This window comes from Phaethon aethereus (genome assembly GCF_964289735.1).
Source record: "Phaethon aethereus genome assembly, chromosome: 13".
Lineage (NCBI taxonomy): Eukaryota > Metazoa > Chordata > Aves > Phaethontiformes > Phaethontidae > Phaethon > Phaethon aethereus.
In genome coordinates, this window is record NC_138589.1 from 18,538,806 (window position 1) to 18,558,359 (window position 19,554).

General features: G+C 39.1%; 1 protein-coding gene across 1 annotated transcript in view; it reads left to right on the plus strand.

The window, feature by feature from the left end:
• Window positions 1–19,554, plus strand: part of CDH13 (cadherin 13) — a gene marked incomplete at both ends in the record, with an annotated part of 495,274 nt that overhangs the window by 98,787 nt on the left and 376,933 nt on the right. The window lies entirely within an intron of this gene.

The window sequence follows — 19,554 nt, forward strand, 5'->3', positions numbered from 1 at the left end:
GGTTGCTTGCTGTTGAACCAGGAGTTCTTCTACCTATGCAGCATGAGACAGTAGTGCTTGGCATCTATGTACAAAATCTAGATCCTACAATGTGATAGTTTGGTGAAACCAGGAAATGCAGAGCAATGTGACTCATCAAATGTGCCCATTTCTCATCTAGCTCCTGCCAGATACTACTACTACTACATATTGATATTTTCACTGCTATGCATGTTTGGATGGAAGTGTAATCTGTGCACACTTGTTTTAAAATAGAACTAAATTTTCAAAATGAAATGTCAAAATTAGTTGCCAGAGCTCTTACACTTAAGTCATTTAACCTTAAACAGGTGCTGAAATAAACCTTTATGATAAAATCTTTAGCCTAAGCATTTTGATAAGTTACTTAGTCTGAGTTTCACTTTCAGAGGAAATCTAGATCATAAGTAGTAATGCTGTTTAGAGATGTTAGATTGTTATTCAGTTTAGAAGAGAGATTTCAAACTTCTGATTTCTTTAGGCAATTTTGTTTTATTTGAAGTTCTTATTTTAAAGAGTTGATGAACACATCATTCCTACATGGTTAAAAGTAGAAATTCATAGAATATAGGACGTATAATAGATTTAATAAGCATGCAAAGTTGAAGACCTATGTAAAGAAAAGCAGTATTAACAAGTTAGTGTTAAGTTGAATAAAAATAACCTTTGTTGTATTTTTTGGCTGCTTCTGAACTTTGAGGCTGTAGTGTGTCTGTCCAGATCTCCTGCTGATTTGTGCTTGTCCTCCCAAATACCTAAGGGATGAGTTGGTTAAGCTAAAGTTCACTGGGGTGCTCTGTGGTGACCCAGCAAATCGCAGTAGTGTGAAACTAGCACAATAATTAAGACACCATCATTAATGTGAGGAGGAAGGGAGTGCAGGGGGAGATTTAGAAATGCCTGGAAACAATCTTCAAAATTAAATTATTTTAATAAGCAGACACTAAATTGGCCTAATATGTAATGTTCAACAAAGGCAGACTGTTGATGCATGATTCTAGTTAATTCAATCACTCGTAAACAGTATGTCCTTCATGCAGCAGCATTAAACCTCTGCACAGTTTCTTCATTTTAGTTGTCAACAGAATTGATATTTTTAATTGTCTGTTTGAATATACTTTGTATGCTCTTGCATCTTTTTATACCTATTACCCAAGAGCGATGTAATTTAGCAGTTGCGTTGCAATGGGAAGCTTACCAGAGCTATGTAAATTAATAGAGTGAATATGCAAAGCAGGCCTTATAGCAGTGATTGCTTTTGTAGTCCTCGATAAGCCAAGGAGCTCCTTAATTCTTTTTTGAAGTGCAATGAAACAGTCTTTTTCTTTTTCTTATACATTTCATTGCTAGTATCTCCCTTGTAATTAAATATAGGTTATGGCTGGTTCTTGTGTGTTTAGTACTTCTACATATGGTAATGTTAATTATATTTTACATTTACTGATGGGAAGAAGGAAGAGAAGCCCAAACTTGAGGGTGCAGAACTTGATTTTATGACTTATTCTGATTTGCACCAATTCTTATCAAAGCCTACTTATACGTTGGCCATAACAATTAAATCAGTCCGGTTGTATATGTGTACCCTCCTTCCTGTTAGTTTCTCAGAAATTCTGTTGCTATTTCTTAGCTTTTATCTCATTGTGCTCAGTCTGAACTGCCTTTTTTTTAATTTATCATTGCATGTCACTTAACAGCAACCTCTAGACTTGGACCATTTTCTTTTCCTAATTTTGTTGTTTATTTTTCCTAATTCTGGCTTTTTTTTCATCAGACCCCTTTAGGTCCTTGTAACTTGTGTTTTCTATGACCACAAAATCAGGCACTCGTCTCCTTACTTGTGGTCTGCCCAGTTCTTCTGCCCAAGTGCAGTTTTCTTAAACCAGATGTTCCCTTAATGTATCATAGAGTCACTCTCTGGGAATACTAGAGGGTCTGTTCACACAATTATAGATTTTACAAGCAATGGTGTCCCTGTTTTTTTTTTCTACCTTAAAAAAAGCTTTCTTTAGTTTAGAGCTAGGACCATCTTCTGCAATCAAATAGAGAAGATCATAAAGATTGCTACATTCTTGATAAGGTGATAATTGACAGCATTTAATTATAGGTTTTACACCTTTCTGAAACATTTGTGGCCATGAAGTTCTTCCCCATCAGCAAGCCTGTCTTTGGCAAGGCTGACAGGTCACTGGTAGTGACAACGCTCTGTCATGCTAGGCTGATAGAAAGTTCCTAATCAGACTCATCAAATGTGGAAATGTAATTGTGTTACATTAATCATGTTTATACTTAACATACATGAGTCTTGGCTTTTGGGGGTGTTTTTAATTGCCAATGAATCAAATAGTGCACTTGAAAAATTGAGGCAATTAACATAAAGGCGTTAGGTGATGTGTTGTGCATACTAAACTGTGGAATACATTGCCAGTGATGTAAATGTCAAAACAAAGGAAGTTTTGACCCTTGCTTGAAAAGCTTTAATTTGGATGTTAATTAATGGCTGACCTCTTCTGTCTCTTACGTGATAGATTGCATTTTTCAGAGCTTGGGTTGCTTCAAGATCAGGGCTTTGTCTGCATTTGGGTACTACTTTATTCTGTGTGTTTTAACACAGACTTTTCTATTCAACCATACTGAAAATCTTTGTTTACTCATATGATGGGAAATATATTAGTCTGCTCATCATTAATGCTTAAAGGCAGTTCTTCTGTTGTCTAGCAAAGCTGTAGCCTCCAACAAGATTTCCTTCGTTCAAACTGAATAATGCCTGTGGAAAGATCAGAGAAGAACATTCCTATTATTACAGAATTGTGTGTGTACATGGATCACAGCGCCTATCACGCTACATCAAAATGTTTGCTATTGTTTCTCAGATGATGCCATGTGAGATTTGTGATTTAGCACATCCACTCTTCCCACTGATTACCATGCTATTTGACTGTAGAGATGGCCTCTTTCTGTGGCTGTTTCATGCTATCAGTATTACTGCTGTTAGCCTCTTGTTGACTTTGCTCCATGCAGTGAGTGTTGTCACGCATGCTTGATTCATGTCCTTCCTGCTTCGCTTTTTCTGCAGTTTGTATAGAGGCAATGGGGCAGCCTAATTCAAGATACTGTAATATGCCAAACCCTCTACAGAGTTTTAACATGAGGTTTAAACACCAATGTTAGCTCTTCATGCTGAATGTTGCAGGTTTTAGGTAGTTGGAACCACAGGCGGCAGTTGTAGCTTGAAAAAGACCATGTTCAAGTGAGGCAAGATTTTTTTTTTTTGCTTAGTAATTTCTTGCAGGGAAGAAGACTAGACTTTTGGGTAATAGCTAGATAACTATGGATTTTTCACCTATTCAGGTGTACATATCTGTAGTGAATCCTTGTTGAAACATAGTTGTGGCTATTCAAAATAAAGATGTCTTTAACATATTTTGAGCTCTGCAAACATCCTAAAATTATTTTCATTTCATCTAACTAATTTGCTATGTTAAGAAATGTACTTTAGAAAATGTTGAAAAATTACTTGGTTTTTGTGCTGGGTGTGTGGTAGCAGGTTCTACAGAAATGTGTCTGTCAACTTTTCTACCCAGATATCTGAATACTTTTTCTACTCTAAAATATACCTTAATGTGTGCTTACCCATGTATAGAATTTGAATACTCGAGCTTCAGTTTTGGCACTTGGATACGTGATTAAGACCAGGTGTCTGGGACTCTGTTATGCCATGTGGACAGAAATGTTAGGATTTGAAGCCAGACAGTACGGCTATCTCTTAATCACACTGTTCCCATGTAAATGCCTGTAGGAAACCAAACTCCTGTTACCAAAACTCCAGGAAATATCTGGGGGTATGCAAAATGGTTACAAAATTATGGAATAAATTTTGAAAGTGTGAGATTGGGAACTTTACAGCATGTTCATGGAGGCAAAGTGAGGAGGTTCTTTAAAGGGAAGGTCCTTTTGCACTTAAATACCTAAGGCATTGCTTTTTAATTGAAGTTTGATGCCTAACTCTTTCACAGAGGGAGAGAGTTGTCTGTGTATGTATTGCAAATATGTATTGTGACTAAGTGATATAGAATATCTTAGGTGTGTCTCTGAATAGATGTGTGCAGACTGTTGCAACGTAACAGGATATGATATCATCTGTTAAACTGCTCTCACACACGGTTAAAGCAAACCAAAATGGGAAAAAATGGTGGTTGAGTGCCAGGTGGTCAGACAGTTGCCTTCCAAACATTGCATGTCAGCTTATTAACAGGACCTGAGGGGGAATGAGTTTAAAATACTGTTTTACTTTTATGTATATGCATTTAATTAAACTAGTTTTTGAAAAGGTAGGACATTAGAGTGAACAATGTGGAAGAATTTATTTAGTCCCTGGAAAACATCTTCAGGGCTAAGTCAAAATCTCTCAGGCATGTAGTAAGCTCTCGTACAGTAACAGAAGGGAAGCCATATGTGTTGGTGAAACCTCCTCTTGATATCAAAATTACAAGGTGGAGGAAACCACAGAATCACTAAGGTTGGAAAGGACCTTCAAGATCATCAAGTCCAACCACTAACCCAATGCTACCATGTCCCTAAACCATGTCCTGAAGCGCCCCATCCACACTTTTTTTAAACACTTCCAGAGATGGCGACTCCACCACCTCCCTGGGCAGCCTGTTCCAATGCTTGACCACCCTCTCAGTGAAGAAATTTTCCCTAATATCCAATCTAAAACCTCGCCTGGTGCAAATTGAGGCCATTTTCTCTTGTCCTGTCGCTGGTTACTTGGGAGAAGAGACCAACACCCTTGTTGCCACAACCCCCTTTCAGGTAGTTGTAGAGAGCGATAAGGTCTCCCCTCAGCCTCCTCTTCTCCAGACTAAACAACCCCTGTTCCCTCAGCTGCTCCTCGTAAGACTTGTGCTCCAGCCCCCTCACCAGCTTCGTTCCCTTCTTTGGACACAGTCCAGCATCTCAGAATCCTTCTTGTAGTGAGGGCCCCAAAACTGAGCACGGTATTTGAGGTGCAGCCTCGAGGAAGACCTAAACTCAGAAAGAGTTTTGTTTATTTTGTTGACAAAAGCCATGCAACCCTGGTTTAAAAGGAGGAGTGGAGAAAAAAAAAAAAAGGGTGAGGATCTTTGCAGTGATAGTCAATGCTCTGTTAATGGAGTGGTCTGGATTAGGAAGGTAGAAGTAGCAGATAACTTGGCTTGAGATTTGATTTGTTTCTGGAGACTTTTTAATACATGTAGACTTTGGTTGGCTGAAGCATGCCAGCTGTTCTTCTAATAGTCTAAATCAATGACCAGCTGCTCAGTATTAGCAGGATGGGTATCTTGCTCAGTGCAGTGCAAAACTTGTATTAATAATGTCCCCAGGTGCTTCAGTGGAAGACTTCTCTGTTTGTTTCCAGTTGGCAATTCCAAAACAAAAAATCAAATTAAATAAGCTATTACTCCCTAACTGGTTAACAATGCAGGCCAAGAGGCAGGTGTAGAAACATGTTGGAAGGCCAAAATCTGCCTTTTAGGATAAACATAGGTAGCTTAGCTTTGGACAAACTCAGCAAGCAAATAGTCTGACACTAATTGCTTTTGGTTGACCAAATTTAACAGGGTCATTTTCCTGAGGAAATGGAGGGTAGGGGCATATGACTTCTGGTTTTAGTTTAGAGCCAGGGTCATGCTGAAGGGACTACAGCCTCAGCCCAGCTTTGTCAGGAGGAAGCTGTTGTTCGTATCTGACAAACAGATGCAACACAAATTACTACCTGCTGAGACATTAATGCATTTCTGTATTACATAGCTTTGTATTTTCACAGACCGCATTTCTGACAGAACTTTTAATTTGAGGTTCTTAGGAAAGCACCATTCAAAAGAATCATGGCTAGCTAACCTTTCCGGTACGTTTCAAAGTGCAGTGTGGATGTTTAGCAAGAATTAATGGGAGTATGTGAGGTTAATCTTCCTTTAAACACAGAATCTCATTTAAGTTAATGATATCTTAAAGCATGAAAGTATCCTTGAAAATAATTGTAGATGTAGTTCACAATTAATTCTTAGCTTTTGGGATTTCTTTCTGCTAATCCAAATCAAATTTTAACTTTTCTAATGTAATTATGCTCATGCTTCAATTCGCAGCTTTTCTTTCCCTTTGCTTATATAAAGCTGTCTTTCCTGGACAGAGCAATCTGTCTGTATGCGTTAGCTATTGTCCTTTTTAATGGGCGCATCTCCTTTTTACATAGCTTTCTTGTGGCATGTGATCTCTCAGTCTCTCTTTGAGAATAAGTAACACTGGCAGTAAACTCATGAAGTCTTTCAGAAACTTATTAGATTGAGTGCTTTTTTCTAGCTGGAGGCTAGAGTTCCTGATTTTGTTTTATGTCTCTTTTGAGCTTATCTACCTGAACTCTTTCCTCTAGAGAAGGGAAAGAAAACGTAACTTTTATGGATTGATTCTGAAAACCCTATGACTTTGCATATTTGTATGCCTTGTACTTACTGCTGCTTCTTGGGCAGACAAGTGAAGCTGTAGATGATGGAGTAAATGCATGTCATGTTCTGTGATGTGAATATTAACTAAAGTGTTTGTGGTTTTTTAATCCCTGAAAAAATATCAACTCTGGTGAGTGGTAGGATTTGCTGAAATAAGAAATTGGCTAAAGAAAGCCTGCCTGAAAGGGATTATCTTTAACAAAAATCTGAAATTCCTTTACCAAAGAATTCTTTTTAAACAAAGTGAAAATAAAATTGGGAGCCCTGGGAAGGCCTAAAAGACAATTCCTATAGTGATTTGGAATGTTGCTTTTTAGACAGGAGTTCCATTTTCTATATTAGCTTCGATTTGTTTACTTTCTTTAAAAATAAATTAATTAAAAAAGAAATCATTGCAACCTTCTCTCTGTCTTGGCTGTGGCGAGAACTGAAGCAGAACTGAGGGGCCTTTAAAAAAGGCAGCAAAATGGAGGCACTACTGGAGCAGGTTACCAGCAACCACCAGCAAAAGAAAAATTTGACACTGAAGTTGTAGCCAGCATTGGTATATCTTTGATGCTTGTGAAACACTTGCTAGCAAGTACCAGAACTTAAATGCAGATTAGACGAAAGTAAATGATAGTCTAATTGATGCATGGGACCATTCTACATGCAGGGGTTCATGTTTATTTTACTGAAGAGAGAATTGCAAATCTCTTATATCCCTTAGCAGCAGTGGTGTGAACATTTTGGCTAGACCTAGCTTTGTCTATAGATAGAGTTGTCCTGTCTTGCAATTTTTTGCCAAAATACTGAAAGGCAGGTTGTAGAAAATGGGTGCATCTTTTATTTTAATTTTATTTATATTACATTCTATAACTAGAATATATTTATATTATCTACGGACTGTACTGATAAGAAACATTGTTTGTATAAATGTGTTAAGGCACGTGGGTTTTGTTTACCACCTTTTGTGTGGCAGTGAACTAGTGGTAACAGAAAACGTGCTCTGGTTTGCTAGAAAACCAAATTGCCTGGTTACAAGTAGGACTCCTGCAGACTTTATTTAGCTGGAATTTTAATTACAGTGCCAGCTCTCAACTCCTACAATAAACCAGTAGGGAGACCACTATAATTTGACCTTTACAAAACATTAACACCAACCTATACAAAAACGTAGCTTCAACTTTAAAGGATGAATACAGCGGGAGGCAGAATTCAAGGAATTATGAAAATTGTGCGTATAATATTTTTACTTTTGGAAAAAAAGCATAAAAATACACTAGTGTGGGCACCAAAGTGACGTTGGTGTGTTTGGTTCCCTGTATCAATCTTCTGGTCCTCATACAAAAATGCTGCACAGGTGGCAGAAGAATCTTTTCATGGTTTTGTCATGCCTCAGGGAAAGCAGTCTTGCTGTGAGGCTTAGAATAAGGGGTACTATACGAACCATATGGGAAATGACGGATTAAAAAAACAGAGCCTGCTTCTTTTCACAGAAGAGTCAATTCAGGAAACCTCAGGTGCCCGCTTGCTCCCTCTGAATCTCTCCTTGTCACTCCTCTGTCTCCTCTTCCTCGCTGTGTTCCCTGGAGGGGGAAGTGTTCCCGACAACCAGCTGTTGTGAGCTGCACCCTGGGCCCAGTGCTCCCTTCTCCTGCTGGGGTCACAAGAGAATGAGGAGGAACGGAGTAGGACAGTGTATGCCTGAGTTGCATGGGAATGCCAATGCAACAGCACTATTGGAACGTGAAATTGGTAAGAGTACTGGCTCCCAGCTCTATACAGGACCATAAACAGTCACAAATATAAATGTATTTTGGGTTAATTCTGGCTAAAATAGTCCCTGAGTCCTGGTGTGACAGCTCACGCTATTTTGTAGTTCTGTCATCATGGAAAGGTTGTTAAGAGTGTGCTCCACATCTTCCATTGTCTTTATTATCATTCAAAGCATAGTTTAATCCATTTTATTCTTTTTCTGTGAAACTGAATTGAAACTGTAAACTTAAGGATACTTTAAACAAATTGCTTTTTATGTCCCATAATAAAAATCAAATCTAAAGTTGTTTGAATGCCAAGGTTCTAAGTTGCTTTTATGTGACCTGAAACAGTTTTGTTTTCATTGCCTATGTCACCTTTATTGTGCTGTTTATTTGACAGGTGAAGCATTAATGGCCCAAATCTATCATTCTTTAATTGTATTCCTGATGTTATGTTTCATAACACATTATATTATGGATAGCTGCTGTTGGTAAGATGCACCTACTTCTGCGATGCATAATGCTATATGCCAAATATTCTGGGGAAGAGAAAGAAAGAGTAGGAGTATATAATCCATTTCTGGGAATGTTTTGTGACTCAAACTTTCACCAACCTAATGGTTCATGGGTCTCTTTAGGGTTAAAGATGTGTTCGAGATCTGTCACACGTGGAGTGGGGTGTCCGCACTGCTGTGGGGAGCTGTGTGATTGCAATAGCTGCTCTGTTTGCATTCAAGGAAAGGCTTCCTCTGCTGCCTCGTGCATTCGCAGCAGATTGTCTCTTCCTCTCTTTCGGTGTGCAATGCTCAGCCGCTTCCCTGTTGACCAAAGAGTTTCCTTAGACCTGAAGGCCAGGCAGGCCTGACAGGAGCGGAAGGGAGTTTAATTCCTCTGTATGAGTTTGTGTTCAAACCTGACACTGGATGCAAGCAAATGATAAGGAGGGTAGGAAGGCAGCTGTTACCTATTGTGGCCAGGGAGCTTCCCAGGGATTCATTGTGGCTGAAAGGAAGGCCCTGGAACTCAGTTGCCTAAGAATCCGTGTTTGGTTGTCTAGTTACTATTGCTTTAGGGGTTTTTTGGTGTTTTTGTTTGTTTTTAATCTTGGCTCTCCTAGGCAAAAGTGGTATTCAGCCTGGCTTCTGTTTGTGGAGAAACAACTCAAGTGTGACAGAAGAAAATAGGAAGTAGTGATTTTTACAATTTTTTTTTTTTTTTTAGAGAAATGAAAACAGTATTGTGGGAGTTATACAGTGTAATTCGCAACCAAAGAGCTGGCTTCATTTAAATTTTTAAAAGTTAGGTTTGTGACACAGGAAATAGTCTAAAATTATCTTTAATAATGGAGCTGATCAATTCACTCTTCTGATTAATAAGAAAATACAATTCTCCAAATGTTCTGTAAGATTTGGTGTTTCTTCTGAGAAATGTCAGATCTTATGCAGGTAGGCAGAAGCTTTTTGGCATAATAGAATAGCAGCTTCTGTCGACTGTAAATCAAAATAAGAAACTGTATTAAAAATGATATTATTACTTCTGGCACTTTTATTCTTTGAGACAATGTCTTTAATAGCTTCTCCAATAAAGTTAGAAGAAACTGAAATATAGAAGCTTTAGCACTTACATAATAAATCTATTAATATTAATGCTTCTAGAAATATTAGACATTGACTTCTTACTACTGTTTTTATAAGTCAGCATCATTTCCCAGAATGGTACGATACTAACTACAGTTAGCACTAATAATGAATTGAAATGAAATTACTTGTACGATGAATGAGTGTTGGACACATTTGACTTAACTCTTTCTGGTATCATAGCTATAATTTAGATCCTAATTTAGCAAGGTATTTAAGCAGCACCTTAATTTCAGTTCCCTCCACACTGTAGCAATTTGACTTTACTTCAGTGTGCCATATGCCTAAATTCTATTGGCTTCAGCAGATGTTTTTGCTTACGCACAATGTTTTTGCCCTTTGGGAAAGGCTTGGTAATGGCAGAACTGTAAGGTGCCTGTTACCTATGCAGCCATGCAAAAGAAAAGGCATGCAAATTTCCTAGCACGTGTGTTTTCTGTGCTGAAATGTTATTTGGAGTGATTATGCTCAGAACCATAAATACAGTAAGACGCTCAACTTCCATGGGTGAGTGCTGTTTCTGTTGAAGTTTGTTTTTCCTGCATAAGTCTGTGACAAAACTCTCATTCTTCCTAGCTGCAAGTGGTACTGGATTTTAGGTAGCTGAGGAACCAAATCGAGACTGGTCTTTTTTTACGTTATCCCTTAATGACCTTTTAAATAAAATGAAGCTCTGGGTAGGGGTGGGCACTGAAAATAGGTGGAGAAGGCTGGTGCTGCACCCCGGCTCCCTGCGGTACGTGGGCGAGAGCCTCAGGACGTCGAGCTACCGGCGGGGAAGGCGGTGAGGAATGAGCGGCAGCTGCCTTGGGCTGGGGAGAGCAGCCCTTGCTAGAACAGCTGGCACTGCCCCCATGGGAACTGACAGATTTAAAAGTTCAATAAAGATATAAGTATTTGTTAAGTAAGATCAAAGGCTAGGCTTAATGCCATCAGGAAATAGTAGGTTACAGGTAAAGGTCATAAAATTGTTCTCTGTCGAGCTTTACTGTTTATACTGGTCTCTAATGCCAGGTCTATAATACAGTCTTTCTGCTAGAGCTGGAGGTTTACAAAACCCAGAAGCAGCCCCTGCTTTCAGTTTGTCCTCGGTATCTGCATGGGTTTAAAACAGTGTTACCAGTTTAGTAATGGTGGGAGAGAGCCAGTTTCGCTCAAGATGAAGCCTTGAGTGCTTATTTCCATCAGGACAACAGAAGTAGATGGTGCTCACAAAGATCAGTTAAAGAGCCTATTTAGACCAGAAGAGCACTAGAAGGTACCCAGGCATTGCACGCTTTGCGTGGCCGGTGTACAGCAGCCTGCTGGAGCGGGTAGGTGTGAGATGCAGCGAGTGTGACGGCGCACACCGAGCCGGCTGCAGGTGGGACTTGAGTGGGTAGTTGGGTAGCGCTGTGCAGAAGTTAAAGTGGCACCTCCTGCCTTTCTGGGCTGTTTCAAAAAAGAATCAACCAAAACATCTCCAAAACAAACCAACCCAACAAAAACTGACTAGAGCCCTCAAAGCAAGATTCAGGCAAATAGAGCATACTAGACAGCAAACCTCTGCTTCTCTTCTTCCTGTCTTCTCACCTCTCTCTGACAGTCTTCAAGAGTCTTTGCGGCAGTCTTTGAGATCTTACATGCCACATAGCGTTTTCTCATCCAGGCTTTCCTGAGGAGCAGAGCTTTTACTTGGATCTGTATGTGCCATATACCCAGGAGAGTGAAGTCTTAACTATGCACATATACCCCTGCTTTACCTTTCTGTTGTCTCTTCCCTCTGTTGAAACCGTTACACTTTAAATGGATGAATTACGTGTGGATTAAATGAATGACTCTGTAGTCTGGTAGTTTGCCCAATTCCACACGAGCAAAGGTTGTTGTTTTGGTCCCTGCTCACCGGAGTGCTTAAAATTTTTTAATGCTTTAAAAAAAAAAAACAAACCATGAGAAGCATTAGTGATTTTTAAAATAAGTATTTTTATAGGTATTTTAATAAGTATTCAGGGAGCTGGAACTGGAACCTACTTCTGATGCATGCAGGAGGATATTTGGGTATAATGATTTCAAAGTATGCAGAAACATTTAAACATCAGTTTCAGCAGGAAGTGGAGGGAAAAGTGCCTTGTTCTCTGGATTTTTCAAGCCACTTGCTAGAGTATCATTCTTGTGATTTGCCTTTTTTTTTTCCTGCTATGATTAACTGGATACAACTGAAATGTCTCCAACAAAAGCGGTTGCCACAGCTTGCTGGTTGGGAGAGTCTTCTAAAAAGTCAAGGGGATAGTACAGGCTCCAGTAGCTTTTAGCAAGCAGAGCACCTGAACTGGAGCCTTCCAGATCCTGGTGGAACACTGGAGCTACTGGGTACATGAACATCGTGGCTCTTCCTCCTCACCTTATAGCTTTGTAATTCTGCAACCTTACTTGTTTTTCCTACATTTGTTAGAAAACCAGCCTTTATTTGTGAAGAGGAGTGCTTTCTGTTGCGTTGAACATTTTTTTTATTTTTTCATTTTGGCAAGAAAATGATTTTTTTTTTAAATTTGATTCTGGTGGAACCCTTTCCCTCAACACCTTCTGCTTGGAAGCTGAACCAAAAATAAATTATTTGCACAGCTCTAATGGTGTCAGTAAATTGATTTCTGTAGAACACAAGACTGCATTTCCTCTCTGGAAAGCCCTAAAGTGATCATTATTAATGATAAATGACAACAGAAATTTTGCAGAGAAATTAATAACTTAGATGTTGCTATTAAATGAGAAAAGCAACATGGATGCCCTTGAAGCATCCTGAACGTCTCTTCCTTTGTGCATCACCTGCTCCTTCTTCATTAATAGATTATAAGCAAAGCCATACTCTGATTTATTTGCCATCTGGCTTACTCTATCAAGAGCAGTGTTATCAAAATGAGAGGAGATTATGTAGCCGTTTTACCTGGGTGTGCCATCTTGCTTGCCAGCAGGAGACATGAATGGTTAGTATTTCACTTGTTCTTTCAGAGCAAAGCTTAAGACCTCAACTCAAAGTGATAATGGTTGATTGCCATGAGATCAATGGATTTAGTAAGCACGTACTTCCTCAGCTGTATTTATTTCAGATGCTTCAGATGGGAAAACAATGGAGAAATCTTCACTTGAAGGGAATGAAACAAGGATGAACAAATTATCTTTAAAAAATTTTTGAATAGCAGTATCTTATTTGCTTCTCATAAATTAACCTGATCTTAAAGCTCCTTTTCTACCATGCTGAAACTAGCAATGGCGTTTGCCAGTTCTTCTACTAGTCAAAACTGAACTTTGCAAAGTCCGATGTTCAGTAATGAATGCAAGTACACTATATGTGTACTTCCCTCCCAATTCTGTGCTAAAAAAAACTAATTAGAAGGATTATGGGAACCGAAACAAAATCGGGGAGAATCCCCCCCCTCCCCCCAAAGAAAGATAGAAATATAATTGACTATTTTGATCTGAAGCTTCCAAGGGTTTGGTAGAAAACTCCTGTGGTATACTCGTGAAATCTTGCAGGAATTATAAAAAGTGCTGAACACTGATCCGTGAATGCCATTTGTAGCTGACTTCCTGGAGTTCTGTTTTACCTTTAGAAAGTAAAATCAATTGCAGATTAACTTTGACGGGGAGGTGTTGAGGTGTGTGAGTCAGCACTTACTCAGATATTTCTGCCAGGCTGTTGGGAAGACGAAGTGTGATGGCTATTATCAATACCAGTGTTAGCCTGAAAGTAAAATTGACAAACTAAGTTAAAAAACACTTTCTTGCCTTGTCCTAGCACACTTCATGTAAAACTTAAGTTAGTATCGGTGTACAAAACCAAAATTTATCTTGAGATTTAGGAGCTTTCTTCCCACCACCCCCATTTTGCAAAATAATGCTGGTTTTGCTTTTACGGTGTTAGACAGTGCGTTCTGAAACCCGGAACAGGTTTTTTGTAGTCTGAAACAGTGTGCTGGTGTAAGTCAGTACAGTATGATTGAAGCAATGAGGGATTTCATTCTTCTTATCCACAATCGTTGAGCTATATTTAATAAACCTTTATAACAATCTTTCCACTATACTGAATTATGTATTGATTCTTTTTTTTTTTTATGGTAGTTTCATTGCAGAATTCCAGAAGGAAAATAGGCTTTTAGATGTCAACCCAAAACTCTCTACAATTTGGAATATACTATTACATATAATTCTGTGAGGACCCAATCATACATTGTTTGATTTCAATGAAACAACTCTCATTGAGTTTATTGAGAACTGGCTGAGACTGAGATTGAACTATTGTCATGTTATTGAAAGTATAATAAGCATTTTGATTCAATTTTCAATCTCTTTGGTGTTCCTATATTTTAGCTCTGCTATGCATGCTGTCCTGCTACCTCTTAGCAAGATGCAGGGTACTGCAACCCCTGACTTCAGCTTTCAGAGAGATGCTTGTAGAGTTGACTTTAAAAGTAAAAACAGTCACATTTTTTTACTTGGAAATTTTGTTGATGGAGCTGTTGCAGATGCTGTGTGTTACAGAGGAGGAATCTGGGAAATGGGTTTGCAGCTCTTCTTTGGCTGAAGTTCCAGAGGTTAACAGCTCTATTGCGTGCAGAGGTCTCTGATCATTGATTTTTAGTGGCTGCTATTACAGAAAGTAAGAGTGGCATTTAAGAGAGACAAAGCACCTTATTAAAGTTAATGCTTTTGATTTGCTTTAAATCATCTGTAATCCATGTGGACCTGTCATAATTTATACCTTGCTTGGTCACAGCAATAAGTCTAAAATGTCATGTAATCTGCATCAATGCTTGTGCATAAGAGAAATTGCACGTACTGCTTACTAAAGTCGGTGTTGTATTTATCTCATTGCTTAAAAGGTTACCCTCAGCTTAATTGGCGTGTCTCATTACTTATATTGCTAGGGAAAAAAGGATTAAATACCATGAGAGAAAGATAACAGAGGTTTTGCTTCAGAAGATAAATAAAAATCAATTTCTGTTTGTTTCTAAACATGATAAATGTGGCTAGGCTTTTCAGTCTTCCCTGCTGCTCCTGAAGTCCTGAGCCTCTTGAGGGTAACCTTAATAGGATAAAATGGCCTTTGAAAGGCAATTAGCAAACTGGTCCATATATGTGCCATGCCGAAAACTCTCCTGATTAATGCTCATCTTAATTCCATTTCTTGTGATTTATTTACTCATTTCACGTATAATGTATTTAGTTCCTTCTGCCCTGCTCTGTGATTTCAAAACACATTGCTGCATTTCAACTTCGTGTATAGCCGCACTTCTGCCTGTTGCTCCCACGAGCGGACAACAGCCTTGATGCACGCTGGTCACTCGTGGGCCTCTGCTGCCCTGGAGCAGCGATTTCCAGTCCCAACGATCCAGGACTTATTTATCACTGATGTGGACTAACTAATGAGCTTGATTTGCTTTGGTTTTGGGGTAATTTGGGGTAGGTTTCTTAAGCAGACACTTTTTTTTTTAGCATAGTATCTGAAGATACTTTGAACTGGGAACCCCTGTAATCAAAATACCAATTTCCCTAGTTGATATTAGACTTTCCTAAGAATATGATGCAGCAGCCACATATAGGCTACATAGCAATGAAATTTGAGCTTAGATCACAAACAATACAGTGTCTGATCAATACCAATAGTTAATATTGTAATGATGGTTATGAAAAATGAGATCAGCAAGGAAGATACTGGGATTTTTATGAAGAACTTCAGCACCTTGTGTCAGATTCACTGCCTCCCCCCCCACCCCAGGAATACAACTCACACTGTAGCTTAAACCTCAGTGGAAAGCTCTTTCTTAATATGTGCCTTACATGCTATATCCATGAAAATGATTTTTTTTTTTTTTTTTATCTTTTCTGTGAAAGAAATTCCAGGATTTGTTACTCCTTACTGAGTCTGCTTCCGTGGCCACATTTTGAGAATTCCAGGAAAAGCTAGGTTCCTTTTAAGTGTCTTCATGGTTGGACTTGATGATCTTAAAGGTCCTTTCCAACCTAGTGATTCTGTGATTCTGTCTTCCAGCAGATACTGTTAAGATACAGTACTAAATGAGCAATATTAATTAAATGTAGCTTCTCTGTTCAGGAAGACTCTACCTCCGGGAGGCTTTTGAACTCGTTTCATGTGCTTGAACACCTTTTGTGAATTGCGCTTCTTTCTTTTACGTTTATTTCAGTCTTTGGAAATCAGTACAGCGGGGAAAGCGAGGTCCCTACCACCCACCTGCTTCCTCAAGCTCAAATGCTCCAAGCACCAGCCCACCTACAGACCAGAAATAAGCAAACAAACGGATCTGACCAGAAGGTTTCGGCAAACAGCATGTCCCTCTTGTTCTAAAATTAAATGAGAGGCAGGCCCTATCTCAAAACAGCCTGTTTGGGGGGGAATAGGGAGGGGAGGTCCATTATTGAAATTGCATCCTATTTACACCACATACAGGAGCGTCCTGTAAATTCTAACTGCTAGAAGTAATATGGCCTCTGAGGCAGGGAATATCCTCCTACATCTGTTTTCAGTTGGTGAGAATCCTGGTAGATCACGGCTGGAAATAAATGGAGATTGCATTTTCTAGGCTTTACAGTACTTTATAAAATGTTGAGAATATTAAAATAATTCAATAGGTTCTTGAAAGATAAACATGAATAGGGTACTTGAGGCTTGGGAGTTTTGAGTTGGGGTTGTTTGGGGGCACTTTGTCCTGTGCACAGTCTGTTGCTGCAAAGCTGGGAACCCAGTGCCAAAGGGACCGTAACACCCCGATAGTCACTTTGAGCCCATCGTAGTAAAATAGTTATGGATCAGATCTGAACTGGATGGAGTTGCTGTCAGCACCTGTTGTCTTACTCCGTTATGGGTCCCCTCAAGGTCTTTGCAATGCTTTCTACCTGGAATTGCTTTTATTTAGCTGGTTTCTCTGTGTATTGATCTTCAGCTGTCAGCTAATTTATGGGGCAGCATTCATGCAGCACAGTGTGTACATGATGAGGTTAAGAGACAGGAATTCACAGTCTTGTCAGTGTTGCTCATTAATGCGCTATACAGCTACATTTATAGTAGTAAATTGAACGTGCCTGGGACTATTCAATGGCACTAGGGCTAGCTGGCACTGAACTGCCTGCATCCATACCATTAAATTCTCTTACTCTCTAAACCAGGGTGGCTGCATGCAAACTGTCTACTGTGCATCAACCTTGACCCGTGCACGCTCTCAAACAGGTCTGAGGATATATGCAATTAGGCTGCAACAGGGAAGCACGAACAGAAGGTAGGAGGAGCTGTACTAAATGGCGTTGTGAGTTTAGGTGTAGCTCTTAACAGCATTTGCCAGGTGTAGTGGTTTTCTATTGAGGATTCAGTATGGAGGGAAAATTTAAAAGCAGAAGGAGCTGGAAAATGCATAGGACTGCTGGAAATGCTTATGATTATGAAGTTAAGACCCTGGAAAATTCACTGCTTTTCCTTGGCCTTGCTTATTGCACAATGTACATAAGTACTTCCAGTTAAGTCACTGAGACTGCCGTGAGCACTTACGAGGAAAGCATATGCTTGTGTGGAATGCTGACTGGAAGTTTAGCTAACGATCTATTCAGCTCTGGGTGCCATATACAGATCATGAAACATTTACTTCCAATAATTAACTGTTTTGTAGTTTGGGGCTTTTTTTTTCTGTTTCTTTTTGTTCGTTTTTAATCCTACTCAGGCATATTGACAAACATGGGTTTCTGCTCTACTCTGAAAGTGGCAGCTGCAAAGGTTCCTTGAGTTATGCCAATCATTTGCAGATGTTCTTCTGAAAGCAAAAATTAAATAGACTTTCTTGATGCCAATAAATGATAGAAAAATGCTAGATACATTCTTATCTAAAAAATGTATGCCATGGTCACAATGCATCAAATACTGCTAATATAATGATGACCTTTTAAAAGAAAACACATTATGCTGTAGCTGTCTTCATATTATAACTGTGGAATGTTGGTGTACAAAAGTCAAGCTATTAAGCAGTGGGAGAAATGGAGTGAAAATAATGTGTTTTGCTTTTGTCTGATGTGGTTGTTCTGATAGGTGCATTCTCTCCCCTCGCCCCCCCATACTGAGTCATGTTCTTCTTGAAATGATAAAATGTAGAGATAGATCAAATAAGAGGTAACATTTTGGAAAGACAAACCCTACTGAGTTTTGATGAGTTGGATCAAAATCCCAAAAGCAATAGCAAAATAGCAAAAATTAGCATAACTGCAGAGGAAGATAAATAGAATCCTTGTCCAAACTCCTCATGGTCAGAGCATTAGGAAATAAGGAAAAATATCAGTCTAGAGACTAGGCACTTCCTCAGAACTAAGGAAACTTCTGTTTATTCCCTAGCAGACATATATTTTGTGTGGGTAGGTCATTTGAGCCAAGATCCTCAAAAGGTATTAAAGTACTTTTGATGATCTGTGCCTAGGTATTCATCTCTGTCCATCACACAAATGTGGGATCATAACACACTTGCAAAGAAAGAAAGAGTTATGTGATTTGATTAAATTCACATTTGTAGGTTACTTGGGTGCTATGATGGGATGGATAAAGATAACCATTAAATACCTGCAGGTGCTGAGTAGATTCCAGTCATGTTCCAGATACTTGCTGGAGAAGTAAGACTTGATTCCTAGGGCCATCGTTCTGATGCCTTTCTTACCAGGTTATTCACTTGGAAAATATTTTTTTTCTTTCTTTCTTTCTTTCATTTTTCTTATCTCTGCAGAATAAAAGAAGAAACTTCCTTCTATTTGGCTATCTGTCTCCTATTAGGATGGGCATAGAGAAACAGACCTAGTCTAAAACATTTATGAGCTTTAGGAAGCTGTATCAAAATCGAAGAGAAAGTGGCTATGCTACTCAGCATGGTGATGACGTAACTGTGAACTATTTTAATATACTGTGGTTGGGGGTGGGAGGGAGCAGACTTAGGTGTTTGATACGACTGCTTCTCCAAACATTAATTTTGAGGTTTGATCCCAGTGAACCTCGGTGCCAGGTTAGACTGTGTGGGGATTACAATAAGGAGCAGATGCGCATGCTTTTGCATTTGTGGAGGTTGACAGTAATTTCCCATGCCTTGGTGTGTGGCTGGTGCAATGCTCTGTGCAGAGTCAGCAAGAAGAAAGTCTTGCTAGCTGCGAGTAGCACACCTTTTATTGATATGCTGTTTGCAATGTGGCTCTGAGGCAGGTAATGTGAGATTGTGTTGTGTTTGCATAGGAAGTTAAATAAACATCTCATGCTGTTATAATTTTCCTGGTTTTCCTAGTGTATAAACAGCTTGCTGGTAGCCTGTCAATCAGCTTGTGCTTTGGTGCTACTAATTACATAGAGAATCATTAAAACTGGCTAAAAAATTTCAAGGCTGATACCGGAAGGCAAGAGGTTCTCAGACATTGTGTTTATCTCCTCAAAGATAAAGGTTTTTTAGAAGGCCTTTCAACCTGCAGGATCAAAGGGAGTATTTTATTTGAAACGCGTACCCATCACTGCATACTTTGTTTCACATTAATTGCAATTCTTGTTGGCTGTCTATTAACGAAACCCACCCGACTCTGCAGAGGATAACACTAACTTATGAGTAATGTCCAATGTGGTGTGAGATACGCTGCTGAATGCTAACTCATTCAGTGTTTGAAGACTTAGACCAAAGT